Genomic DNA, 27,888 nt, shown 5'->3' with positions numbered 1-27,888 from the left:
CTGAGCAGGGTTAATAGGACTGCAACATGTTCCAGGCCTGGCCATATTCAATTTAAGGTCGTCCACCGGGCCCCACATGACAGTGTCCCGGATGAGCAGATTCTTCAGCGTGGAGGACAGATGTATAAAGTGTCTGAAAGGACCGGCAGACCATGTCCATATGTTTTGGGCGCGTCCAAAACTGAGGAGATACTGGCAGGGGTTCGAGGACGTCATGTCCAGAGTATTGAACACGAGGGTGGCAATGAGTCCAGAGGTGGCGATTTTTGGGTTTTCAGGGGCCCCGGAAGTCCAGGGGGAGAAAGAGGGTCGTTGTTAGGGTTCGCCCAGAGATGGCAACCATTTATTGACTTATTTGCAGATAATTAATCGTCAGCAGGGCGGGGGGGGTTAGGGTAATGTAGTATAGGGGGTCATTTAGACAGATCTGGGGTGGGTTACAGCAATTGCACTATGTACTTTGTTTACTGTACAGTCCTTTTGTTTTCATGTTCTGTAATTCTACTGTTTACAATGCCGGAAAATGCCTCATTAAAATTGTTTGATTAAAAAAAATGTTTCAACACACTGCGCATTTAACACAAATCGAATTTATTTGACTTTTAGCCAGAATATTAGCCCCTGTAAATGGGCTGGAGTTTGTTATCAGCAGAAAGAGACCTAAATGAACATGGTTCAGTCCTGAATGTGAGGAACAGCAAAACCCAATCATTATGGTTACTTGTGGCTTCGTTGGTGTCTCCGCAGGGAGGGTAACTGAGTGAATCCCTTCCCACACACGGAGCAGGTGAATGGCCTCTCTCCAGTGTGAACTCGCTGGTGTCTCTGCAGACTGGATAACTGTTTGAATCCCTTCCCACACTGAGAGCAGGTGAATGGCCTCTCTCCAGTGTGAACTCGCTGGTGTCTCTGCAGACTGGATAACTGAGTGAATCTCTTCCCACACTGAGAGCAGGTGAGTGGCCTCTCCCCAGTGTGAACTCGCTGATGTGTCTGCAGGACGGATGACTGTGTGAATCCCTTCCCACACTTGGAGCAGGTGAATGGCCTCTCCCCAGTGTGACTTCGCTGATGTACAGTGAGGTGAGATTTGTGTCTGAACCCAGTCCCGCAGTAAGAGCACCTAAACGGTCTCTCGTCGGTGTGAACACGTTGATGGCACATTAGATTCCCAGAACTTTTGTAGCACTTCCCGCAGTCTGGACATTGAAACGGTCTCTCATCAGTGTGAACTCGCTGGTGACTCAGCAGGTTGGATGACTTAGTAAATCCCTTCCCACACTTGGAGCAGGTGAATGGTCTCTCCCCACTGTGAATTCGCTGGTGATTCTGCAGGACCGTTAACTGAGTAAATCCCTTCCCACACTTGGAGCAGGTGAATGGTCTTTCCCCAGTGTGACTGCGTCGATGAGTTTCCAGCTTGGATGGGTGAGTGAATTCTTTCCCACAGTCCGCACATTTCCACGGTTTCTCGTCCGTGCGGCTGCATTTCTGTCTCATGGGGCCCGATGACGTGTACGGGTTCTCCCCACTGTGAACAATGCTTCTTCCTTCCATGTTCAAAATCTGCTGATATTCAGGATATGATAAATTGAGGAATCTGTCAGATCCTAATGTGATGCTTGGTTTGAGTTTCCAGACTTTGAAGCCTCCCCTTCGAATGCCCTGTGAAACTGATTAAAAAGAGAAAATAGGGAGTGAGAGAGAACCCACAAAAACACAAAGGCAGGTTGTCAAATTGAGCTGAATGAATCTGGTCATTTGTGGGGCCGGCTCTCGGACAAAGTGACCATGAAAACTGCTGGATTGTCATAAACACCCAACTGGCCTCTTTGGGAGGAGAAAGAAAGAGGTGAAGAGGGATTTTGTATATCTACAAGACATATTAAGAGTAGTTGGCAAAGCAAATTCGATCTGAGCTTCAACAAGAGTAATATTGATACTGAAACTATGCACCTGGTGGCACGGTGCTTAGCACTGCTGCCTCACAGTGCCAGGGACCCGGGTTCAATTCTGGCCTTGGTGACTGTCTGTGTGGAGTTTGCACTTTCTCCCCGTGTCTGCGTGGGTTTCCACCCAGTGCTCAGGTTTCCTCCAACAGTCCAAAGAAGGGAAAGTTAGGTGGATTGGCCTTGATAAATTGCCCTTAGTGTCCAGGGATGTGCAGGTTAGGTGGGGCTATGAGGTTACAGGGACAGTGTAGGGGTGTGGGCTTAGGCAGTGTGCCCTTTCGGAGAATCAGTGCAGACTTGATGGGCCGAATGGCCTCCTTCTGCACTGTGGGAATTCTATGGTTCCAATTCTATCCTGTGAATCTTTATAAAGCTCGGGTGTAGAAGTCAACTATTTCCTAACACACCTAATAGGTAAAAGATAGCTATTTAGGATAAATATTAAGCCCCAGTTTTACCCATTTTAAATGAAGGATTTCAACACTCTCATAACCTCAGGTCATCTCAAAACATCCAGCTTACAAAACAGAATCCTTTTTACTATCCTAATGATTTTCCAGAGACCCAGAATTAATATTTTTACTGCCCGAATCATGTTCCAGAGTCACACAAATACTTTTTACTGTCCCAATGATTTTCTAGACACCCAGGTATGAATCTCAACATGGCAGAAGGTAAAATTTGAATTCATTGAAAGTTTACTGATGACCATGAAACCATTGTTGGTTGTTGTAAATATCCACCTGGTTCACTCCTGTCCTTCAGTGAAGGAAATCTTCTATCCTTACCTGGTCTGGCCGACATGTGACTCCAATCCAGAGTCAGCTTGTTGACTCTTAAAATGCTCTCTGAGATACACTCAGTTCAAGGGCAATTAGGGCTGGGCAGTGAATGCTGGACCAGCCAGCGACACCCACATCCCGGGAATGAATAGAAAAGAAAATCTGCCATCCTTACCTGGTCTGGCCGACACGATTCCAAACCACAGCAATGTGGTTGACTCTTTAAATGCCCTCCGAGATGGCCGAGCCAGCCACTCGGTTTGAGGGAAATTAGGGATGGGCAATAAATGTTGGCCCAGCCAGTGACTCCCACAAATGATTAAAATAAAATCCTGGAGACTCCAGCCAGTCAATCCGGGAGAGTTGGTATCCGGTCCAGGCTCGCAGCGCATTTGCCCTGCGGCACCTTGTCCTCTGTAAAGATGGCGGCCGGTAACCCGGGCCTGTCACCGCTCAGCTCTCACTCTGTTCGGTGCTGTTTAAGACGGGACCGTTAACATTTTCCTCGGGAGTTGAAGCCTCCACGGGGTATTTATGAAGCCTCCCGGCTCACTCCGCAGCTTCTATTGCTCCCCGGCCACCCACCGGCTCCAATCCTGAAAGTCGCTCCATTGTTTCTTTCCCGCTCCTCGCACCGTCAGCGACAACAGAACCGCGCATGCGCCAATCACAGCCTGAACCATCACAATGCCTGGGGAGTGATTGGCGATGGCTCTGGAACAATAGGAACAGAGGGGGTGGGTCTGGAAGACCGGACACGAGCGGCTGGTCCTCCAGGCAATGGGAGTGAATGAGGGCGGGACTGGACTGTGAGTGAAGCCTGCGCAGTGCGGGTGATGGGCAGATGGGTCCACAATGGGTAAAGGGGGGGATGGCGGGGCGGAGGGTCCGGCGGGTGGACAGAGAGGCTCCGGAAACCCCGGGAATAAACTGAGTGGATCCCTCCCCCCCCCCGTTTACACCGAGCGGGGCCGCAGCCCCCAGATCAATGAAGAGCCGCTTTGTATTAGGTTGGCCATTGGTTCCAGAGGTTGTTCCCTGGTCTCCAGCGTCGCGTCTGTATCAGTGAATCATTGAATGGTCACAATACAGACTGAGGCCATTCAGCCCGTCCTGTCTGTGCTGGCTCTCTGTGCCAGAGCAAATCAGCTCCTCCCACTCCCTTGTCCTTTCACCAACAAGACCAGCAGCAAATATTCCCCATCCCCAGTTACCTGTGGAGAAGATGATGTTTGACCTTCTTGAATCGCTGCTGTCTGTGTGGTGAAGGGACTCCCACAATGCTGGAGTTAAAGGTTATTCACCCAGTGATGGTGAATGAACAGTGATACATGTCCAAATCAATAACACTGTGTATTTATATAGCGCGCTTTGTGTAATGGACCGTTTTGAGGTGCTCCATGGGTGGGATAAAAAGCAATATTTGACACAGAGTCATGTAAGGAGATAAGAGAGCAGGGCAGATGGTCAGAGTTGGATTTAACGAGTATCTTAAAGGAGGACAGGAAGATAGAGAAGTCAAGAGGCTTGGGGCGGAAATTCCAGAGTTTATGGCCTCAGCTCGAGGCATGGATACCAAACATGGAGTGAATAAAACTAGGAATGGTCAGGAAGCTGGAATGAGAGGAGTGCAGAGACTTTGGAGGTTCTGAGGCTGGAGCAGATTGCAGAGACTGGGAGATAAGAGCGCGGAGGAGATTACAGAGAGAGAGAGACCAGAGCATGGGGGAGATTATAGAGAGATAGAGAATGGCATGGAGGAGATTATAGAGAGTGGAAGGGGGTGAGGGGGGAACAAGAGCATGGGTTATTTATTAATGTATCTGCTTCTTACCTGGGAGCCTTTGTAGGTCTGTGAGCATGACTGAAGCTTGGTGTGATTAAGCAATAAAGATCTTGGGTTCATAGGGAGGTTTAATGTGGGGGACCAGCTGGGACTGCATTAGAACTGTTAAATCTACAGAGAACAAAGGAATGGGTGAAAATTTCATCATCATCCAAATGCTGACGGATTTTGAACATGGACGGGAAACAACACCGTTCACAGTGGAAACTGTGCTCAGGTTCTGTGTGGCTGAGATTTCAGCCGATCAGCTGTCCTGTTGAGACAAACGCAGTTACAGCAGAGAGAGAGAGAACGTAGAAATGTGCGGACTGTGGGAAGGGATACAATTACCCATTGAAGTGGAAATTCACAGTGACACTCACACAGGGGAGAGATCGCTCACTTGCTCTGAGTGTGGGAAGACATTCACTACCTCATCCCACCTATTGACCCCAATGAGTCCACACTGGGAAGAGACCGTTCAGCTGCTCCGAGTGTGGGAAGGGATTAGCTCACTCAGCCAACCCGCTGAGACACCAGCAAGTTAACACCCACGAGATACCTTTTAAATACCCAGACTGCGGGAAACACTGTCGAGGTTCTGAGGAACTGATGTCCCATCAACGTGTTCACACTGACATGACACCGTTCAGGTGCTCTGACTGTGGGACTGGGTTCAGGCGATCATCTGATCTGACTGCACATCATTGCAGTCACACCAGAGAGAGGCCGTTCACCTGCTCAGACTGTGGGAAAGGATTCATTACCTTATCCTACCTGCTGACACACCAGTACATTCACACTGGGGAGAGACCATTCACCTGCTCCAAGTGTGGGAAGCAATTTAGTCACTCACACAACCTCCAGAGACACCAGTACATTCACACTGAGGAGAGGCCGTTCACCTGCTCTGACTGTGGGAAGAGATTCACTCAGAGATGTAGTCTTCTGGAACACCAGCGAATTCACACTGGGGAGAGGCTGTTCCCCTGCAGTGAGTGTGGGAAGCGATTCAGTGCCTCATCACAACTGCTGACCCACCAGCGCACTCACACTGGGGAGAGGCCATTCTGCTGCTCCTGGTGTGGGAAAAGATTCACTTGTTCATCCCACCAGCGAATTCACACTGGGGAGAGGGTGTTCACCTGCCCCGAGTGTGGGAAGGGATTTGCTCGATCATCCAACCTGCTGAGACACCAGTGGGTTCGCAGTGAGGACAGACCGTTTAAATGTCCAGACTGTGGGAAGTGTTATATAAGTTCTGAGGAACTGATGTCCCATCAACATGTTCACACTGACGAGAGACCGTTTAGGTGCTCTGATTGTAGGACTGGGTTCAGGCGATCATCTGATCTCACTGTACATCAGCGTATTTACACTGGGGAGAGACCATTCACCTGCCCTGTGTGTGGTAAAGGATTCACTACCTCATCCTACCTGCTGACACACCAGCGACTTCACACTGGGGAGAGGCCGTTCAGCTGCTCTCAGTGTGGGAAGGGATTCACAGTCATCCAACCTGCTGACACACCAGCGCACTTACAACGGGGAGGGGCTGTCTGATGCCCTGTGTGAGTAGAGAGTATATCAGACATACACCCTTCTGAGACACCAGTGAGTTCATACTGAGGAAAGGCTGAATACCTGCTCTGTGTGTGGAGGGATTCACTCAATCACACAGTCGCCTGTTAGACAGTCATTCACTCTCTCCATGTGTGGAAATGTTTCAACTGACCTGATCAATCATCAAATTGTTCATACTGGGGAAAGGCTGGGCAGTGATATGACTTGAGATTGGATTCATTAATCATCCAATCTGTGGATACACCAGCAAGTTCCCACTGGGCTGAGACTGTTCACCTGCTCCGTGTGTGGGAAGGGATTCACTCAGTCGTTTAAACTTCTGACTCGTCAGTGAGTTCACACTGCACAGAGGGTGTGTATGTGTGTGTGCGTGTTAAAGGATTTGATCATCATCACAATTGTAAACTTGTCAATTACAAAGTGGAGAGAGGATATTCACCTGCTTCCTGTCTGCAAACACATTTCCTGATAATGGATATCGGATTGATCAGAGATCCTGGAATTCATTTCAAATTGTTGCAGACTTGCTCTCTGAAGGCTAAATATACTTTTCTGTTGCTTCACACCTCCACTCTATCCCAGTAACCCCACCTAACCTTTTTGGACACTCAGGGCAATTTATCATGGCCAATCCACCTGAGCTGCACATCTTTGGGCTGTGAGAGGAAACTGGAGCACCCGGAGGAAACCCACACAGACACAGGGAGAAAGTGCAGACTCCGCACAGACAGTGACCCAAGCCGGGAATTGAACCTGGGACCCCGGAGCTGTCAAGCAACAGTGCTAACCACCGTGCTACCGGAGACCAGGAAGAAGTGATGATGAAAGTTACTGGATTATTGTGAAAACTCAACCGATTCGCTAATATCCACCAGGGAGGGAACCTTCCACTTGGTCTGGACCTACACAGGACTCTGGCCTCTCAGAAAGGAGAGAGATAGAGGTGGCAAGTAAAGGAAAAGGATTTTGTATATCTGCAAGACATATTGAGAGATTAGTTAGTAAAGCCAATGGGGTGTTGAGCTTCATAAGCAGGAATACTGATACAAAACCCAGGAAGTTATGCTGAATCTTTCTAAAGCTCTGGTTAGGTCACATCTCCAGTATTGTGTCCAGATTTGGTCACCAGACTTTAGGAAAGATGTGAAGATTCTTGAGAAGTTACAGATTTACCAGAATAGTTGGAGCAAAAGAAGCTGAGGGGAGATTTGATTCAGGTTCTCAAGATTCTGACGGGTTTGGATCAGGTAGACAAAAAAAATCTGGGACAGAGATTTACATTTTTGGATAAGAGATAGACGGGGATGTGAGGGAGAATATTTTTACACAGTGAGTGATAATGACCCAAAACCTGCTGCCCACGAGGGGGTGGAAATAGACACGATGAATGATTTTGAACAACATTGGAGAGACACGAGGGAAATAAACCTGCAAGGACATGGGATAGAGCAGGAGAATGGGACTGACTGGATTGCTGTGGAGAGCTGGCACGGACTCAATGGGTGAAATGGCCTCCTCTGTACCATTATGACTCTATGGCTCTTTCCAAGAAATACTTAAATCCTTACAGTACAGAAAGAGCCCATTCGGTCCATCGAGTCTGTACTGTGCCTCTGAAAGAACACCCTACCGAGGCTTAATCTCCCACCCTATTCCCATAACACTACCTTTGTACACAAAGGGACAATTTAGCACGGCCAATCCACCTAGCCTGCACATTTTTGTGGGAGGCAAATGGAGCACCCGGAGGAAACCCACGCAGACTGGGGAGAATGTGCACAGTCTTTCCTTTGTTGCACCTTGTAATTTAACCCCGGGGGGGTTCAGATATCACTCAGGTAAATCTGTGCTACACTCCCTCTGAGGCCATTCTATCCTTCCTCAGGTTTGTTGCCCAGAACTGAACACAGTTCTCCAGGTTTGGTCTAACCAGGGTTTGTGAATCTCGGGGCTTTTCCAGTCACACTGAGACCTGAAATCTTCCCTTACAGATAGAACAGACAAACCTTTTACCTTCCACACCCAGATGCTGCTGATATTCAGGTTCTGATGAATCGAGTGACTCTGTTAGAACGCGATGTGATGTCTGGTTTGAGTTTCCAGTCTGCTAAACCTCCTCTTCCAGTATCCTGTAAATGAACAGAAACCTCACTGTCAGTTGTCATCGTTCTCAAGCTGGCACCGTTAACTTCTCCGAACAAATGATTCACAGGAATATCCGAGCAGATTTACGAGAGAAAGCTCAACAAGCATCTCGCTGAACTAATTTTATTGTTCACACAAAGTGGCACATAGTTCTAACTTATTGAACACATGCACAGTCATTGTTTAAAGTTTCAATCTGGTATATATAAACACACACTTTCACCTACTCTTTGCAGGCACTGCTTATCTTGTTATTGTCCACTGTCCCTATCTGTTACTGAGACAGCCGTTACCTCCTGTTCCTTGTTATTGTCCACTGTCCCTATCTGTTACTGAGACAGCCGTTACCTCCTGTTCCTTGTTATTGTCCACTGTCCCTATCTGTTACTGAGACAGCCGTTACCTCCTGTTCCTTGTTATTGAAGTTCGCTGGCCTTGTGAGAACACAGCTGCAAATTCTGCTGACTTGTGCTTAAAGTTTTACAAAGCTCAATTTGAATTTTTGTAACAATCTGTAACCCCTTTTCTGGAGTTTTATTCAGACTGAAACCTCATTCTTAAATCATATCATAACCTTAACATGTACTATTTATTTCCCCTTCACATAGTCCAGGGTAGAAACCCACAGCATTCTCTCTGCCTGCTCCACGATGACCGCTCCTGCTCCCTGGTCCACGATGACCGCTCCTGCTCCCTGGTCCACGATGACCGCTCCTGTTGCCTGGTCCACGATGACCGCTCCTGCTGCCTGGTCCAGGATGACCCCTCCTGCTCCCTGCTCCACGATGACCGCTCCTGCTCCCTGCTCTAGGATGACCGCTCCTGCTCCCTGCTCCAGGATGACCGCTCCTGCTCCCTGCTCTAGGATGACCCCTCCTGCTCCCTGCTCCACGATGACCGCTCCTGCTCCCTGCTCCAGGATGACCGCTCCTCCCTGCTCCACGATGACCGCTCCTGCTCCCTGCTCTAGGATGACCGCTCCTGCTCCCTGCTCCAGGATGACCGCTCCTGCTCCCTGCTCTAGGATGACCCCTCCTGCTCCCTGGTCCACGATGACCGCTTATGCTCCCTGGTCCAGGATGACTGCTCCTGCTCCCTGCTCCAGGATGACCGCTCCTGCTCCCTGCTCCAGGATGGCCGCTCCTGCTGCCTGGTCCAGGATGACCGCGCCTGCTCCCTGCTCCAGGATGACCCCTCCTGCTCCCTGGTCCACGATGACCGCTCATGCTCCCTGGTCCAGGATGACCCCGCCTGCTCCCTGGTCCAGGATGACCCCGCCTGCTCCCTGGTCCAGGATGACCCCTCTTGCTCCCTGCTCCAGGATGACCGCTTCTGCTCCCTGGTCCAGGATGACCGCTCCTGCTCCCTGCTCCAGGATGACCCCTCCTGCTCCCTGCTCCAGGATGACCCCTCCTGCTCCCTGCTCCAGGATAACCCCTCCTGCTCCCTGGTCCAGGATGACCGCTCCTGCTCCAGGATGACCCCTCCTGCTCCAGGATGACCCCTCCTGCTCCCTGCTCCAGGATGACCCCTCCTGCTCCCTGGTCCAGGATGACCCCTCCTGCTCCCTGGTCCAGGATGACCCCTCCTGCTCCCAGCTCCAGGATGACCCCTCCTGCTGCCTGGTCCAGGATGACCCCTCCTGCTGCACATTGACCCTTTTGTCATCAGCAGTCGCTCGATTCGAGGATGGCGTCTCCTCAGGGTCATGTTTTTCTGCCCCGGGTCTTCATGTGACTGAACAGAGCTGCAGATTTTTGGACACATGGGGCAAGACATCCCATCAGGCAGTGGGATCCAGAGAGCAGAATTTGCTTCATTATCTTTCCTTATCTGCCATTGTTCTGCTTCATCAATCAGGGACCTGGGTCTCTACAGACCAGGGTCATGGATGTCAAATTACCCAGGTCAAAGGTTAATGCAGTTTGATGGTCATAAAGAACAAAGAAAAGTACAGCACAGGAACAGGCCCTCCAAACATGCCACCCATCTGAACTAAAAACCCCTCCCCTTCTGGTGACCACATTCCTCTATTCCTGTCTTATTCATATTATTGTCAAGACGCCCCATAAAACTCACTAACGTCCGTGCTTCCACCACCACCCCCGACAGCGAGTTCCAGGCTTTCACCACCCTCTGTGTAGAATAACATGCCTCATACATCTCCTTTAAACTTGCCCATCGCACCTTAAACCTATGCCCCCTAGAAATTGACTCTTCCACCCTGGGAAAAAGTTTCTGACTATCCACTCTGTCTATACCCCTCATAATCTAGTAGATTTCAATAAGGCCCTTCTTCAAGCTCCGTTGTTCCAGTGAGAACAAACCTGATTTCTCCAATCTCTTCTCATAGCTAATACCCTCCAGACCAGGCAACATCTGGTAAATCTTTTCTGTATCCTCTCCAAAGTCTCCACATCCCTCTGGTAGCCTGGCGACCAGAATTGAACTCTATATTCCAATTGCGGCTAAACTAAGTTTCTATAAAGTTGCAACATGGCAATTTTTTAACTCAATACCCCGGCCAATGAAGGCATGCATGTCGTATGTCTTCTTGACGACCTTCTCCACCTGTTCTCCCACGTTCAGTGACCTGTGTACCTGTACACCCAGATCCCTCTGCCTATCAATACTCTTTAAAAAAAAAACATTTTATGAAGGCATTTATGATTTTATAACAATAAACGACACCAATAAAAATGTAAACACAATTCAGTGAGTGACACATCCCTCCTTCTCCCACAGCTCCTGCCTACTCTAGACACAAAATAGCCTGACTTCCCCCCCCATCCCCCTCACCTTATCGAATCCACTGACAGTTTAGTTTTCTCCGAAGAAGTCAATAAACGGCTGCCACATCCGAAACCCTAACATTGACCCTCTTAGGGCGAACATAATTTTCTCAAGACTATAGGGGCAACACGGTAGCATGGTGGTTAGCATAAATGCTTCACAGCTCCAGGGTCCCAGGTTCGATTCCCGGCTGGGTCACTGTCTGTGCGGAGTCTGCACGTCCTCCCTGTGTGTGCGTAGGTTTCCTCCGGGTGCTCCGGTTTCCTCCCACAGTCCAAAGATGTGCGGGTTAGGTGGATTGGCTATCTAAATTGCCCGTAGTGTCCTAAAAAGTGAAAGGTTGGGGGGGGGGGGGGGGTTGTTGGGTTACGGGTATAGGGTGGATACATGGGTTTGAGTAGGGTGATCATTGTTCGGCACACCATTGAGGGCCGAAGGGCCTGTTCTGTGCTGTACTGTTCTACTTCTACTTCTACTGAGAAACCCAGCTATGTCGCTAACCCATACCTTTGATTTTGGGGTCTATGCTAACCCTCTATGCTAACAATATCTGTCTCCAGTTTACCAAGGAGGCAAAAGCCAAAGCATCAGCCTCTCTCGCTCCCTGGACTCCCGGGTCTTCCGATACTCCGTAAATTGCCACCTCTGGACCCAGCGCCACCCTCGTCTTTAGCACCCTGGACATGACATCCGCAAATCCCTGCCAGTATCCCCTAACCAGAGGTGGACATGAATATGGAATGCGAGCCCTTCCGTGCACCTCACACACCTGTCCTCCACCCCAAAAAACATGCTCATCCGGGCCACTGAAATGAAAAATGAAACACTGTCATGTGTGCCCGGTGAACCACTTTGAATTGTATCAGGCTGGGCCTGGCACAAGATGAGGACGTGTTGACTCTGCTCAGCGCATCCTCTCACAGACCCACCTCTATCTCCCCTCCCAGCTCATCTTCCCATTTAGGCTTTAGCTCACCTATCTGGGTTTCCCCTCACTCCATAAGTTTGTTATACATTTCCAAAACCTTCCCCTCCCCCACCTCCGTTCTAAAAACTACCCGGTCCTGTATCCACTGTAGCCGTAGAAGTGGAAAAGTCAGAACCTGCCATAGCGCAAAATCCCTTATCTGCAGATATCGAAACCCATTCTCTCCCGGCAATTCAAACTCCGCCTCCAAATCCTCAAAACATGGAAAGCTCCCATCAATAAATAAATCTCGCAGCCTCTCAATCCCTGCTCTCTGCCACCTCCGAAACTCCCCATCCAGGCTCCCCGGGACTAACTGGTGGTTGCCACAAATTGATGCCCACACCGATGCTCCCTCCACTCCCATATGCTTCCGCCACTGCCCCCAAACTCTCAGGGCCGCCAGTACCACTGGGCATGTGGTGTACCAGGCCGGCAAGAATGGCAGAGGAGCCGTTACCAATGCCCCCAAACTTGTGCCCTTGCATGATGCCGCCTCTACCCGCTCCCACGACTCCCCCCCACTACCCATTTCCTAATCATGGCTATATTTGCCATCCAGTAGTAGTTACTCAAGTTTGGCAGCACCAGCCCACCCCCCTCCGCTCAGCAACACTTCTCTTTACTCGCGGGGTTTTACCCGCCCACACAAAACCAGAGATCATCTTGTTCACCCGCTTAAAAAAGGTCTTTGGTATAAAAATAGGGAGGCACTGGAAAACAAAAAATCTCATTTTTACTGTTCCCTCCCCACCATGGGAGCATGTCCCACCTCCGAACGTCCTCCTTCATTTGTTCAACTAACCGGGTCAAATTTAATTTATGTAACAGTTCCCACCCCTGTGCCACCCTAATTCCAAAGTAACAGAAACTTCCTCCCACCACTTTAAACGGCAGCTCCCCCAGCTCCTGCCCTCTCGTCCGGATCACAAAAACCTCGCTCTTACCCATGTTCAATTTGTATCCCGAGAACCGGCCAAATTCCTTTAAGATTCACATAATCTCTCCCATGCCCGCTAATGGGTCAGAATTGTATAGGAGTAGGTCATCTGCATATAACGAGACCCTGTGTTCCACCACCCCCCCCCCCCGGAATAGTTCCTTCCAATCCTTTGACGCTCTCAGCGCCATCGCCAATGGCTCTATAGCCAAGTCAAACAAGTGGGGAGAGGGGACATTCCCTACCTTAACCCCCCCGGTGCAGGCTAAAGTAGCCCAAGCTCACCCGGTTCGTCCGCACACTCGCCACTGGTGCCTGGTACAGCAACCGAACCGAGTCAATAAAGCCCTGCCCAAACCATCCCAGGACTCCCACAAATAATTCCATTCAACCCGGTCGAAGGCCTTCTCTGCGTCCATAGCGATTACGACCTCTGCCTCCAGCCCCTTGGAGGGCATCATGATCATAAGAGCCTTCTAGGCCATTAGCTGCCTACCTTTATCAAACCCCATCTGGTTTCTGCAGTGGGCCCAGCCTCCCAGAAAATATCTTGTAAAATTCCACAGTGTAGCCGTCCAGTCCCGGGGCCGTAATCGACTGCATGGCCTCTAATCTCTCTCCTACTTCTACAGTTCCGATCGGGGCTCCCAACCCCTCCACCAACTCTTCCTCCACCGTTAGAAACTCCAACCCTTCCAAGAACTGCCTGTAGATATCAGACCAAACTCCATCTGCAGCTTCTGCCGCTCCTTCAACAACTCTGCCTCTGCGGCTTCAGAATACCTTCTGTCCACCTGGAGTATTTCCCTAACCAGCCTATCCATCCCTACTCGCTCCACCTTCTCCCTATGAGCCCGTATCGAAATTAGCTTCCCACTAACTACTGCCTTCAGTGCTTCCCACACTGTTGCTGCCGGAATTTCCCCCGTGTCATTTATCTCCAAATAATTCTGAATGGCCTCCCTCACCCACCCTCATCTGCTAACAGTCCGACATCCAATCTCCATTGTCGACCCCGACCCCCGTCCTTGCTCACCCATAAATCCACCCAGTGTGGGGCATGGTCCGACACAACAATTGCCGAATACTCGGCATCCACCACCCCCGCCAGCAAAGCCCTGCTCAAATGAAAAACATCAATCCAGGAGTACACTTTATGAAAAAAAGAAAACTCCTTCGTTCTTGGCTGACCAAACTCCCACGGATCCACCCCCCCCCTAAGTTCCATAGACCCCTTTAGCTCCTTCACCTCGGCCGGCACTCTCCCCGTCCTTGAACTCGACCGATCCAACCTCGGATCAATGACCATATTGAAGGCGCCTCCCATGATCGGCTTACGCAAGTCCAGGTCCGAAATCTTCCCTAACACCCGCCTCACGAATTCCACGTTGTCCCAATTTGGTGCATAAATATTTCCTAAAACCACCGTTATCCCCTCCAGCTTCCCGCTCACCATGATGTACCTACCCCCCCACCGAGTCTGTCACTATGTTCCCTACCTCGAATGACACCCACTTATTAATCAAGATCGCAACCCCCCGAGTCTTAGAGTCTAGCCCCGAATGAAATACCTGCCTGACCCACCCCTTCCTCAGCCTAGTCTGATCCTCTGCCCTCAGGTGCGTTTCTTCTAACATTGCCACGTCCGCCTTCAACCACCTCAAATGCGCAAATACACAAGCCCTCTTGACCGGCCCATACAGCACTCTCACATTCCACATGATCAGCCTGGTCTGGGGAACGCACACATGCACACAACATCCCCTCTGCGCCCATCACAGTGTCACAGTGTCACTGGCAAGGTCACAGTGATCATGGGGGACTTCAATATGCAGGTAGACTGGGTAAATAATGTTGCCAGTGGACCCAAAGAAAGGGAATTCATTGAATGTTTACAGGATGGCTTTTTGGAACAGCTTCTGATGGAGCCCACGAGGGAACAGGCTATTCTGGACTTAGTGTTATGTAATGAGCCAGAATTGATAAAAGATCTTAAAGTAAGGGAACACTTAGGAAGCAGTGATCATAATATGGTAGAATTCAGTCTGCAATTTGAAAGAAAGAAGGTAGAATCAGATGTAAAGGTTTTACAGTTAAATAAAGGTAATTACAGGCGCATGAGGGAGGAACTGACGAAAATCGACTAGAAGCAGAGCCTAGTGGGAAAGACAGTAGAACAGCAATGGCAGGAGTTTCTGGGAGTAATTGAGGACACAGTGCAGAGGTTCATCCCAAAGAAAAGAAAGGTTATCAGAGGGAGGATTAGGCAGCCATGGCTGACAAAGGAAGTCAGGGAATGCATCAAGGCAAAAGAGAGAGCCTATAATGTGGCAAAGAGTAGTGGGAAGTCAGAAGATTGGGAAGGCTACAAAAACAAACAGAGGATAACAAAGAGAGAAATAAGGAAGGAGAGGATCAAATATGACGGTAGGCTAGCCAGTAACATTAGGAATGATAGTAAAAGTTTCTTTAAATACATTAAAAACAAACGGGAGGCAAAAGTAGACATTGGGCCGCTCCAAAATGACGCTGGTAATCTAGTGATGGGAGACAAGGAAATAGCTGAGGAACTTAATAAGTACTTTGCGTCAGTCTTCACAGTAGAAGACATGAGTAATATCCCAACAATTCAGGAAAGTCAGGGGGCAGAGTTGAATATGGTTGCCATCACAAAGGAGAAGGTGCTAGAGAAACTAAAAGGTCTGAAAATTGATAAATCTCCGGGCCCAGATGGGCTACATCCTAGAGTTCTAAAGGAGATAGCTGAAGAAATAGTGGAGGCGTTAGTTATGATCTTTCAAAAGTCACTGGAATCAGGGAAAGTCCCAGAGGATTGGAAAATCGCTGTTGTAACCCCCTGTTCAAGAAGGGAACAAGAAAAAAGATGGAAAATTATAGGCCAATTAGCCTAACCTCGGTTGTTGGCAAAATTCTAGAATCCATCGTTAAGGATGAGATTTCTAAATTCTTGGAAGTGCAGGGTCGGATTAGGACAAGTCAGCATGGATTTAGTAAGGGGAGGTCGTGCCTGACAAACCTGTTAGAGTTCTTTGAAGAGATAACAAATAGGTTAGACCAAGGAGAGCCAATGGATGTTATCTATCTTGACTTCCAAAAGGCCTTTGACAAGGTGCCTCACGGGAGACTGCTGAGTAAAATAAGGGCCCATGGTATTCGAGGCAAGGTACTAACATGGATTGACGATTGGCTGTCAGACAGAAGGAAGAGAGTTGGGATAAAAGGTTCTTTTTCGGAATGGCAATCGGTGACAAGTGGTGTCCCGCAGGGTTCAGTGTTGGGGCCACAGCTGTTCTCTTTATATATTAACGATCTAGATGACGGGACTGGGGGCATTCTGGCCAAGTTTGCCGATGATACAAAGATAGGTGGAGGGGCAGGTAGTATTGAGGAGGTGGGGAGGCTGCAGAAAGATTTAGACAGTTTAGGAGAATGGTCCAAGAAGTGGCTGATGAAATTCAACGTGGGCAAGTGCGAGGTCTTGCACTTTGGAAAAAAGAATAGAGGCATGGACTATTTTCTAAACGGTGACAAAATTCATAATGCTAAAGTGCAAAGGGACTTGGGAGTCCTAGTCCAGGATTCTCTAAAGGTAAACTTGCAGGTTGAGTCCGTAATTAAGAAAGCAAATGTAATGTTGTCATTTATCTCAAGAGGCTTGGAATATAAAAGCAGGGATGTACTTCTGAGGCTTTATAAAGCACTAGTTAGGCCCCATTTAGAATACTGTGAGCAATTTTGGGCCCCATACCTCAGGAAGGACATACTGGCACTGGAGCGGGTCCAGCGGAGATTCACACGGATGATCCCAGGAATGGTAGGCCTAACATACGATGAACGTCTGAGGATCGTGGGATTATATTCATTGGAGTTTAGGAGGTTGAGGGGAGATCTAATAGAAACGTACAAGATAATGAATGGCTTGGATAGGATGGACGTAGGGAAGTTGTTTCCATTAGATGGGGAGACTAGGACGCGGGGGCACAGCCTTAGAATAAAAGGGAGTCACTTTAGAACAGAGATGAGGAGAAATTTCTTCAGCCAGAGAGTGGTAGGTCTGTGGAATTCATTGCCACAGAGGGCGGTGGAGGCCAGGACATTGAGTGTCTTTAAGACAGAAATTGATAAATTCTTGATTTCTCGAGGAATTAAGGGCTATGGGGAGAGAGCGGGTAAATGGAGTTGAAATCAACCATGATTGAATGGTGGAGTGGACTCGATGGGCCGAATGGCCTTACTTCCACTCCTATGTCTTATGGTCTTATCACCCTTCTTAGGGCAGCCTCCAGCCCGCATCCTGCGTCTCCTCAGGCCCGCCCTCGGGCATCCACTGTCCTCGACCTCCAATTTGTCTCCAAGCACCAATCCCTCGCTAGCTCACAGAAGCGCCTGGAAGGCGAGCAGGTGACTAGTTTCATATGGGGGTGGGGGTTGGGATTGTTGGTGGAGGGGTCTGCTGATGGGGGGGGGGGTGTCAACAGAACAGTTTCCGCTCCCCCCCTCACTGCTCGCCTCCCACTTCGCTTCCGTGAGCTAGACCGCCCAGCTTACCTGGTAGCACACAATCATGGCGCCACGCAAATGGCACATTGATTACCCGGCATCCACCGCGGTGGTGAATGTCCTCTATCGATACCAAAGGGCAGCAGTGCGCAGGCGCAATGCCTGGGAGTAGTTGGAGCATGCGCAGTGTGTGATGGCGCCTGGGAAAGAGACACTTGTTTGTCTCATGGGCAGCGGGTAAGGATGTGGAAATCCGGAGGAAGCGATGGAGCCGGCTCTGGCGAGAGAGTTTCTAAACACTGCGTGAAGGCCCCAAACCAGGAATATGTACCTGTAGGTCCTGCGGTTGCAGCTTCGGATCTTTTTCCCGATATCAGTCCCGGCTTAACGGCCGCCGTCTTGATTGAAATGGAGCGGTGCGCATGCGTGGATGCGGTGACGTCTATAATGGGCGTGGCTTCGTAGTGTGTACCCCGCCAGGTCCTAGTGCCCGCAGGAAGGAAGGCAATTCAACAACTTCACCCAGCCCCAACTGCAGTCTGGAGGAGGGACCATTGTTCAGTGTGAGAGGTTGCAGCCTCTGTATAGTTTCCTGAAGGGGCTGCTCCTCACCTTCGGTTACACTTCAGCCCCAGGCTCCTAATTCTTGGCTGCTCATTGTGGAGGAGGCTGGGTGAATCTGAAGTTCTTCTCCTGGATCTTTTCTTGGGGCTGATGAACAAAGACATTTGTTGAACCTCAATGAGCAGTTCCTATGGAGGTTGGGTGGCTGTCAGACTGCCTTACAATTTTTCATTGAAAGGGAGCAGTGGCGGCCAATGGTACGCTTGCTACCTTCCTCAACTGGTGGGAACCTCTGGGTACAGAGCAAGCACGGTTAAGGGCAGCAGGGTAGCATGGTGGTTAGCATAAATGCTTCACAGCTCCAGGGTCCCAGGTTCGATTCCCGGCTGGGTCACTGTCTGTGCGGAGTCTGCACGTCCTCCCCGTGTGTGCGTGGGTTTCCTCCGGGTGCTCCGGTTTCCTCCCACAGTCCAAAGATGTGCGGGTTAGGTGGATTGGCCATGCTAACTTGCCCGTAGTGTCCTAAAAAGTAAGGTTAAGGGGGGGTTGTTGGGTTACGGGTATAGGGTGGATACATGGGTTTGAGTAGGGTGATCATTGCTCGGCACAACACCGAGGGCCAAAGGGCCTGTTCTGTGCTGTACTGTTCTATCTAACTCCAAAACACTAGAAGCAACATTCTGGTTTTGTTAGGAAGCTGCCCTTTGCTTTTGTTGGAATTTTGTTGCTAATTTTGTCTTCTTTCAGTTCGTTTGGACCACTTATTTGGGGTAACAAGCGATAAAAGATTAGTCCACAGAAATTGGAATTGTCTGTACTGAATTTCTATGACTATACAGTGATGATGTTTGTAAACTTCTTTTACACGGTATTAGGAGAGGAAATTTTGCGAGTGGAAACTCAAACAAAACATCGCAGAGATGAAACAGACTCACTCGCTACATCAGAATCTGAATAACATCGGCCTTTGAATGTGAAAGGAGAAATGTTTCTCTGTTGTTTGTGGGAAAAGATTTCAAACATCAGTGTGACTGGAAAAGCACCGAGACCCACACAACACACACCCGAATGAGAGAGTTCCAGTGAACTGACTGTGGAAACATCAGTTTTTATGTGTGGCAGAGGTTTCAGCCAATCATCTGGCCTGTCAAAACATAAGTACAGTCACTCCATGGAGAAACCATGGAAATGTGGGGACTGTGGTAAGGGATTCAGTTACCCATCTGAGCTGGATATTCATCAGTGTAGCCACACTGGGGAGAGACCATTCACCTGCTCCACATGTGGAAAAGGATTTGTTAGGTCATCCCACTTGCTGAAACATCGGCGAGTTCACACGGGGGAGAGACCAGTCACCTGCTCCGAGTGTTGGAAGGGATTCACTGCTTCATCCTCCCTGCTGACAGATCAGCAGATTCATACTGGGGAGAGACCAGTTAAATACCCAGACTGTGGGAAGTGCTATAAAAGTTCCGGTGTACTGATGCGCCATTAACATGTTCAACACCAGGAGAGACCATTCAGGTGCTCTCATTGTGGGACTGGGTTCAGACACTCATCTCACCTCACTGTCCACCAGCGAGTTCACACTGGAGAGAGGCCGTTCACCTGCTCCGATTGTGGGAAGAGATTCACTCAGTCATCCAACCTCTGAAACATCAAAGAATTCATAAGTAACCACATTGATTGGATTCTGCTGTTAATCACATCCAGATTCAAATATGTTTAGTGGGTCAGTTTCTGCTGATGTTGATGAAATCCAGTCCAGTTATTGGGGTTAATATTCTCGATAAAAGCCAAATAAATGAGCTTTGTGTTACATGTTTTGTGTGTGGCCCACGGAAAGGTGGCGCAGTGGTTAGCACTGCTGAGTCACGGTGCCGAGAACCCGGCTTTCATCGCAGCCCTGGGCATTGTCGGTGTGGAGTTTACTTATTCTACCTGTATCTGCGTGGGTTTCATTCCTACAACCCAAAGATGTGCAGGGTAGGTGGATTGGCCACGCAAAATCTCCATTAAATTGGAAAAAGTAAAAATAAAAGATTTGTGTGTTAAATCTTAATATTGTCAACATAAACAATTCTTTTTGAAGGTCTCTCCCTCTCCCCTGCCTCCTCCATCCTCACCTCCCCACAAGTGCTCATGGAGGAGGAACTCATGCTTTTCTTTGTCACTAAGATTCAGTCCATTCAATCAGCTTTCTCTGCTGTTGATAATTCCCCTCACCCACTGGGCCAAGTCTCCTCTAAAATTCCCCAATTTGTCCGAGCCCTGAACTCCACTTTCTCTCATTTCCCTCACCTCCGTTCATGCCCTTTGAGACCTCAACTGGAATATTGTGCACAGTTCTGGGTGCCACTCCATAGAAAGGATGGGAACACATTGGAGAGAGTGCAGAAGAAGTTTCCAAGAATGGTTCTAACAAGTTCCTTGTATAGAACATAGAACAGTACAGCACAGAACAGGCCCTTCGGCCCTCGATGTTGTGCCGAGCAATGATCACCCTACTCAAACCCACGTATCCACGCTATACCCATAACCCAACAACCCCCCCCCCCTTACCTTTTATGAAAATGAAAAATGAAAATCGCTTATTGTCACGAGTAGGCTTCAATGAAGTTACTGTGAAAAGCCCCTAGTCGCCACATTCCGGCGCCTGTCCGGGGAGGCTGGTACGGGAACACTACCTGGCTGGTACAGAACACTACGTGCAATTTAGCATGGCCAATCCACCTAACCCGCACATCTTTGGACTGTGGGAGGAAACCGGAGCATCCGGAGGAAACCCATGCACACACGGGAAGGACGTGCAGACTCCGCACAGACAGTGACCCAGCCGGGAACTGAACCTGGGACCCTGGAGCTGTGAAGCATTTATGCTAACCACCATGCTACCGTGCTGCCCCAAGTATAAGTTCAGCATAATCTCTTTGCTCATCTACTCTATTTCCCTATTAATTTTAGAATCCATACAGTGCAGGAGGCCATTCGGCCCATCAAGTCCGCACTGACTCACCGAAAGAGCACCCTACCTAGGCCCACTTCCCATCCCTATCCCAGTAACTCCACGTAACCAACACACCTTTGAACTGTCGGGGGGGACAGGAGCACCCAGAGAAAACTCATGCAGACACGGGAGAACATGCAAACTCCACACAGGCAGTCACCCAAAGCTAGTATTGAACCCAGGTCCCAGGTGCTGTGAGGCAGCGGTGCTAACCACTGTGCCGCAGAATAATTAATCCCAGGATACTGAGTACTTTTGTTTTGTATCATCCGCAAACTTTGCAATTGTTCCCTGTGCACCAATGTCTAGATCATTGATATATATCAAGAAAAGCAGGTGTCCCAACACCACCCTCTGGGGAACATGTCTAAACTCTTCCGCCAGCCCCCAAAAATATCCATTGACCAGTCTTCTCTGTTTCCTATTACTCGGCCAATATTGTATCCATGTTGCTTCTGTTTCTTTTATTCCATGAGCTATAGCTTGGCTCACAAGTCTGTTGTGTGGCATTGTATCAAATGTCTTTTGAAAGTCCATGTGCACCACATCTGCCGCATTACCCTCATCAACGCTTTTTGTTAGCTCCTCAAAAAACTTAAGCAAGTCAGTTAAACATTTTTAGAATGAACCTAAAGAAGGGAAAGCGCAGGTTAGGGAGAAGGTTAATACTGTCAACATTCAGAACAACACAGACATTAAAGGAATAATTAATCTCAAAGACTATCTCTTGTAGTTTGTGTGACGGGGTTTGCTGACCCAAGTTTAAAGAAATTAAATGGTACCAGTTTTTTAACTTAAATAATTCTACTTAAATCTGAACTCTGGATTGACTGGGAGGATTTGGATCAGTGTGACAGTATTTCAGAACCAGTGTTCAGTCTACTCAGCAGCAGCAGGCTAAATCTCTCCTCAAAACCCACATTGAAATCTGCATGTTCTCCCCGTGTTTGCGTGGGTTTCCTCCGGGTGCTCCAGTTTCCTCCCACAAGTCCCAAAAGTCGTGCTGCTAGGTGGATTGGACATTCTGGATTCTCCCACAGTGTACCCCAACCGGCGCCGGAATGTGACAACTAGGGCCTTTCACAGTAACTTCATTGCAGTGGTAATGTAAGCCTACTTGTGACAATAATAATAAAGATTATAAAAGTCCACTCCCATTCCCTATACCAACGACCCTAACCTAACCTTAAGCATGTTTTCTGAGCACTAAGGGGCAATTTAGCATGGTTAATCCGGTCTTGGGCTGATCAGTTACCATACAAGGTGTGATGCAGTAAGATAGGTTGCTTTAACCAGGGGCTGGTTTAGCTCACTCAGCTAAATCGCTGGCTTTTCAAGCAGGCCAGCAGCACGGTTCGATTCCTGTACCAGCCTCCCCGGACAGGCGCCAGAATGTGGCGACTAGGGGCTTTTCACAGTAACTTCATTGAAGCCTACTCGTGACAATAAGCGATTTTCATTTTATTTCTGTGGTGCATCTGTAAAAATTTATAAAATTTAAATGTGGATGGGGTGGCGCAGTGGTTAACACTGCTGCCTCATGACGCTGAGTACCCAGGTTCGATCCCGGCCCTGGGTCACTGTCCGTGTGGAGTTTTCACATTCTCCCTGTGTCTGCGTGGGTTTCACCCCCACAACACAAAGATGTGCAGGGTAGGTGGATTGGCCACAGTAAATTGCCCCTTAATTGAAAAAAAAACAATTGGGTACTCTAAATTTAAAAAAGGACTCAATGTGGACAAACCAAATGTACTTTGTTTCCTGTGGAATATATGAAGTACATCTAAAGTTCATCATTTCAGTATTTCACTGAGGACCAGAACCATGTAAGGATTTGACTGTCTGTATTATTGCAGCGCTGTAAATAAAATTAGTAAAAGACGATTTGTTGTTGGCAGTTTGATTATCTGGTATCTGAAAACCACAAGATTCAATATTTAGTCAACAAGGTGAATAAGGAAACATATCAGGGCCCAATACTCCAGCTAGATATTCACAGGAGAAAGGCTGTTATCAAACACCTCAAATGGACAGGACAGAGAACGATCCCAACTGTAAAAAACTCTCAAATCATTTGTAAATATCTTTCAATTGCTGACAGGTTGCAACTGTCAGTTTCCATCACATTGAAGTCAATGAAATGTTAGAGAATGGTTATTCCAGAACTAAAAAACACGAGTTATATCACAGCTAGAGTACGGAGTACAGTTCTGGTCACCACATTACAGGAAGAATGTGATTATACTGGAGAGAGTACGGAAGAGATTTATCTGGATGTTTCCAGGATTGGGGAATTTTAACAAGAGGAAAGATTGGATTATAGAACATAGAACAGTACAGCACAGAACAGGCCCTTCGGCCCTCGATGTTGTGCCGAGCAATGATCACCCTACTCAAACACACGTATCCACCCTATACCCGTAACCCAACAACCCCCCCCCCCCCCCCCCCCCCCCCGCCTTAACCTTATTGACTGGGATTGTTTTCTGTGGAACAGAGGAGGCTGAGTGGACATTTAATTGAGGCGTATAAAATCATGAGGGTCCCAGATATAGTGGATCAGACGGCAGAAGGACATATTTCATTAACAGGCTGGTCAGTAACCTGGGGGACAGAGATTTAAGTATCTATTGGAAGGATTAAAGGGGAATTGAGGATTTTCTTCACCCAGTGGGGTGGTGGGGATCTGGAACTCTCTGACAGGTAGAGACAGAAACCCTCATCACATTGAAAGACACCCTGATGTGGAGTTTCTGTGACCTGCAGGGCTACAGACCAAGAGGTGGAAAGTGGATTGGATAAACCGTTTTCAGCCAACACAGACACAATGGGCTGAATGGCCTCCTCTGTGCTGTAAATTTCTAGCATTCTGTGATGACAAGTGATCCTCGGGTTTTTATCCAATACCGACCTCAGCCCAGTCAGTTAGTCTAAGTGTTGGTGTGATGGATGAAGTTAAGAGGTGTCAGGTACCAGGAGCAGTGATTCAAATGGAAATATCAGTGAATCCTGATATTGTTTATCTGTATCTGGTTCAATTTTAATAACTTCTCCTGAATGTGACCCTCACCCAGGTTTTGATTTGATTTATTTATAATAATAATCTTTATTGCCACAAGTTGGTTTACATTAACACTGTAATGAAGTTACTGGAAAAGATCCTCGTTGCCACATTCAGGTGTCTGTTCAGGTACACTGAGCGATAATTCAGAATGTCCAAATTACCTAACGGCATGTCTTTCGGGGCTTGTGGAGGAAACCGGAGCACCCGGAGGAAACCCACGCAGACACAGGGAGAAAGTGAAGACTCTGCACAGACAGTGACCCAAGCCAGGAATTTAAGCTGCGCTGTGAAGCAACAGTGCTAACCACTGTGCTACCGCGCTGCCTACACTGCTGGCCTTGCTCTGCATCATATTAAAATTGTCAATACATCTGGTTCAAAACAGAAGTTCAGATCTTAATGCCTTATTTGATTTTACTTTGCTGTGTTTAAATCCTCCCCTTGTAACCCCTGTAAAAGGAGTTTCCAGAATCCATCACTGTCAGTCCTGCTGAGTGGACAGGGCTCACCGCGCATGTGCCCTGCTGCACACAGCCCTCTATGAGGATGATAGTGGTTAACTGGGGAAAGGCTCTGCAGGAAAACCTTCCCGCTTGGTGCAAACTCGGGATCGGTAATTTCTTGTTTTAGCTTTGAGGCCTCCACTGGGTGTTTGTGAAGCCTCCACTCCCACCCACTGCCCCTAACGCTGCCTCCACTTATCCACCTCCTTCCCGCCTGAAGATGAGACAAACAAGCGTCTGTCCCTGGACATGAGCCGCACTGCGCATGCCCCACATCACAATGCCCTGGGAGTGATTGACGGCAGGTCCATACCAATAGGAAGGTGGGGTGAGGCTGGAGGACCGTGCAGGAGTAGCTGGTCCTCCAACCAATTGGAGTAAATCAGGGGCGGGCTGATCCCAGATCTCCCCCATTAGAATAGAATAGAATAGTACAGCACAGAACAGGCCCTTCGGCCCTCGATGTTGTGCCGAACAATGATCACCCTACTCAAACCCACGTAGTCACCCTATACCCGTAACCCAACAACCCCCCCTTAACCTTACTTTTTAGGACACTACGGGCAATTTAGCATGGCCAATCCACCTAACCCGCACATCTTTGGACTGTGGGAGGAAACCGGAGCACCCGGAGGAAACCCACGCACACACGGGGAGGACGTAGACTCCGCACAGACAGTGACCCAGCCGGGAACCGAACCTGGGACCCTGGAGCTGTGAAGCATTTATGCTAACCACCATGCTACCGTGCTGCCATTAGCTGAGACTCTGCATCATTTTGAGTTCTTCCCATTGGTCAGATGGCGCGGGTTCCAAACCTCATTTCTTGCCTGAGAAGCGTTGACCAATGGGAGGATTTGGAGGACCGGGTGGACTCTGATCCTCCAGCCAATCAGACTGCGGGCTTTGTGTAATTGAAGATTGAGCTTCACACAGACTGAAACTTCTTCTTGTATCAAACCTCTGATTAAAACATTTTCTTTCCACTTCTGTGGACTTTTTTTGAAAAGAGTCCATTGATCCTTCTACAGAACTGTTACAACAAGGAAGAACAAACGTTAACTCTGTTTCTCTTGCCACAGATGTGGCACGGTGGTTAGAACTGCTGCCTCACAATTCGAGCGACCTGGGTTCAATTCCAGCCTTGGGTGGCTGTGTGGAGCTTTCACATTCTCCCCGTGTCTGTGTACATTCCCTTTGGGCGCTCCAGCTTTCTCCAACCATCCAATCATTTAAAAAAAAAAGTTAGAGTAGCCAATTATTTTTTTTTCCAATTAAGGAGCAATTTAGTGTCGCCAATCCACTTACCCTGCACATTTTAGGTTGTGGGGGGGGGGTGAAACCCACGCAGACACGGGGAGAATGTGTAAACTCCACACGGACAGAGACCCAGGGCCGGGATTCGAACCCGGGTCCTCAGCGTCGTAGTCCCAGTGCTAACCACTGTGCCACATGCCGCCCCTCCACCGTCCAAAGATGTGCAGCTTTGGTGGATTGGCTATGCTAAATTGCCCCTTCATGTCCAAAAGTTGAAGTGGGGTTACCGGGAGAGGGCGTGGGAAGTGCCCCTGGGTAGGGTGCTCTTTTGTAGGGTTGGTGTAAACTCGATGGACTGAATGGCCTCCTTCTGTTGGGATTCTATGATGCTGCCAGACCTGTTGAGTTAATCTAGCATTTTCTGTTTTTACACTATATAACACACCTTTTTAATCCACTAGTTATATTTATTGACCCACTATACCATCAACTAGCAGGAGCAGTGTGTTGATGTTTAAGCTATTCTGGCCTTGGGTGACTGTGTGGAGTTTGCACAATCTCCCTGTATCTGTGTAGGTTCCCATCCAGTTTTCTCCCACCGTCCAAAGATGTGCAAGTTAGGTGGATTGACCATGCTAAATTGCCCCTTAGTGTCCAAACAAAGGTTAGGTGGGGTTACTGAGATAGGGTGGAAGCATGGTCTAGCAGGGTGCTCTTTCAAAGGGCCAGTGCAGACTCGATGGGCCGAATGGCCTCCTTCTGCATTATAGATTCTATGATTCTGTAGCATTTTCTCTCTCACAGTCTGATCCGATAGGGATGTCTGGTAGTATTTCCCTGATGTAGCACAGTGTTTAGCACTGTTGCTTCACAGTGCCAAGGTCCCGAGTTCAATTCCCACTTGGGTCACTGTCTGTGCAGAGTCTGCACGTTCGACCCGTGTCGGCGTGGGTTTCCTCCGGGTGCTGCAGTTTCCTCCCACAAGTCCCAAAAGACCTGCTTGTTCGGTGAATTGAACTTTCTGAACTCTCCCTCAGTGTACCCGAACAGGAACTCGAATGTGGCAACTGGGGGATTTTCACAGTACCGTCATTGCAGTGTTAATATAAGCCTAGCTGTGACAATAATAAAAAATAATATTATTACGTGTTTGGGTATATTGGGGAGCAGGTAGAACTTCCTTGGTTCTACCTGTTGTCCTCTTAGATATTCCATTTGTCCGGGTAATGTGTCTTTGAGTTCTTCATCTCCAATTCTTCTTGTCTCGGGTATATGGGTCTAGGTATGGTGTTGTGATTCATGTTGTTTAGTTGTCTGTCTGTCACCAGCAGGTATTGTTGTCTCTCGATAATGACTGTGCTGCTACCCTTACTTCTGATCTTATGGACATATCCGTGTTGGATCCAAGCTCCCGGATTGTCTGTCTTTCTCTCCGGGTGAGATTCTGTTTGTCTCTTGTATTTCACTGTGACAGGGCAGAGACCTGATTGAAGGGATTCAAACATGGGAGTTCTGGGAAAGATGGGCAAGGATTTGGGAGGTGGCAACATGTTCAAAGAGTTTGGAGAGGAGAAGGAGGTTGAAGATGGGGCAGTAATTTGTAAGGATGGCAGGGTCAATGGCTTGTTTTATTGAGGAGGAGGTGATGATGGGAGATTTGAAGGACAGAGGGACAGTACCTGAAGAAAGAGAAATGTTGACAATATCCATGGACACAGAGTAGTTGGCTGATCAGTAGCTCAGTGGGAATAGGGTCGATGGAGCAGGAGCTGGGTCTCATGGACAAGATGAGCTCTGAGAGGGCATGAGGGGAGATGGGAGAGAAACTAGAGAAAGATGTTGGTTCAGGGTTCGGGAAAGGATGAAATTTAGAGACAGTTTGGTCTGGTGGGCTCGTGGAAGGGAGGGAAGCAGCAAAGGCAGCTGATCAGATTTACTCAATCTCATTCACAAAGAAGCTCCACAAGCTCCTCACACGTCTTCT

At 48.6% G+C, this 27,888-nt stretch overlaps 1 long non-coding RNA gene across 1 annotated transcript; it reads right to left on the bottom strand.

Moving 5' to 3' along the window:
- Positions 1-1,384: 1,384 nt before the first annotated feature.
- On the bottom strand, positions 1,385-17,923 carry LOC119960993. The gene is made up of 3 exons (XR_005459567.1): positions 17,841-17,923; positions 8,157-8,272; positions 1,385-1,673 (listed from the first exon to the last, which is right to left on the bottom strand). It is a non-coding gene; the product is annotated as an uncharacterized LOC119960993 (long non-coding RNA).
- Between the last annotated feature and the right edge of the window lie 9,965 nt (positions 17,924-27,888).

This window comes from Scyliorhinus canicula, unplaced genomic scaffold, assembly GCF_902713615.1.
Source record: "Scyliorhinus canicula unplaced genomic scaffold, sScyCan1.1, whole genome shotgun sequence".
NCBI lineage: Eukaryota > Metazoa > Chordata > Chondrichthyes > Carcharhiniformes > Scyliorhinidae > Scyliorhinus > Scyliorhinus canicula.
Note: the sequence above shows the minus strand (reverse complement) of the source record. Positions and strands in the feature narration are given on the sequence as shown.